Here is a 1,692-nt window from a genome sequence, read left to right on the forward strand (position 1 = left end):
CACTTAGACAAGAAATTTATATTTCTTTTTCATACGTACTCATTTTAACATCGTTTTTGAGGTCAACAAGGTCATGCACATCCGGACAATATTCAGCCATGATCGGATTGTAACTATAGTTTTCCATTAGTGCTTCTTTATACCTCGGACTGGAAAATAATTCGGCGAACAGATGCAAAAACAGATGAAAATGTTTGTGGGGTATTACAATTTTTGTTTTGCTTTCAATCCGTTACCCCGTCTTCAAAACCAAATATTCATTATCCTAGATTAAGAAATGAGCAAACTGATGACTAAAGCAACGCCAGCACGTCAATAGAATGATGTGAATCAATATCATTTTGATTTCTCCAAAACGGAGAAATATCTAAAACGTTCTCTCATATCTAAAACGTTTCTTGAAGCAAGCTTATTTTAATTTTTGGAAGCTACTAACATTTAACATGCAAATTGACAATGTTTTAGCGAGCTGAAAATAAAATTTTTAAAATAAAGGTCAAGAATGAACAAAAACACACTTAAATTTGATGGATTCTGTTAAACGTTAGTTTAGCAGATAGAATTGTAATAGTGTGGCGAATACACTATCCCAAAAATATATTGGAATCGCGAAGCGAATACGGAATTTAGTGAGCGTAGCTAAATGTACTTAGTGGAATTGCGGAGCAAATCCAAGCTAGACTTTGGCGAGCGTAAAGTAGAAACGTTTACTGAGCAACTTGAATTCAGATTGATAAACGAGATTATGATTACTTATAATAAAATATTATGAACAAAGTATGAAATAATTTAGTAGACTAGCGGGAATATATTTATACGTGAATAATAAAAAGTCATAACCTTAGTTAATATATATTTATGATTTCTATGTATTATAGAGGATAGATTGATAATTAAGTACACATACAAATTTCGATATATATATATATAGGTAATCATATGTATCACATTTCCCCCGTGACAAAAATTGGAACTTATTTACAATTTTAAAATCAAATAACATCAAGAATCAAGGAGTTAAACATAACTCAAAATAAGTTGGAGGTACGTCGCAATTGCTCAATTTAACTGACAATAAGAATGAACTTGTGTATATGCAAAGCATATGTAAAGAATTATTGAGCTGAGAAATAAGAGTGACCATTACAGCACATTGAATTGGAAAATTCCAATAAAGTTGAATTTGCAGGGCAAATACAATGAGAAAAGAAAATATGTAAATGGGCAAGTTGAGAAGCATAAATTAAATTGCGCATACGAATATGAGTGGGTTCGCAGAGCGAGTACATGAATTAAATTAACATTGGAAGATAACAACAAATTGAATAAGTGAAATTGAAAATTGGAATTACAGAGCAAATACATAATTGAATAACGAAATTGTAGTTTATTTCAGTTTTCAAAGTTTGAATGTTTTCATTATATTTCATTTTCTGCAGCCCACACCGACATTACCCGTTCTTGCTCATACTCAAAATATCTAATTCTGGGTTCCGATGGTGAAACTTGCCCCAATTGTAAATCAGGTCGAGGTGGTGACGGGATTCTTGATTGTTCGGCGTTTTGAATAAGGGCTACTACCGAATCTTCTTGTTTTGAGGCTTTCTTGTCTTTTTTATTTTTTCGCTTCTTTGGTTTAGCTGAACTTGATGAGCCAGGGAACTTGTTTGGGAAACATCCGCATCCGTGAAT

The sequence above is a fragment of the Convolutriloba macropyga genome, chromosome 8 (genome assembly GCF_964194025.1).
Source record: "Convolutriloba macropyga chromosome 8, txConMacr16.3, whole genome shotgun sequence".
Taxonomy (NCBI): domain Eukaryota; kingdom Metazoa; phylum Xenacoelomorpha; order Acoela; family Convolutidae; genus Convolutriloba; species Convolutriloba macropyga.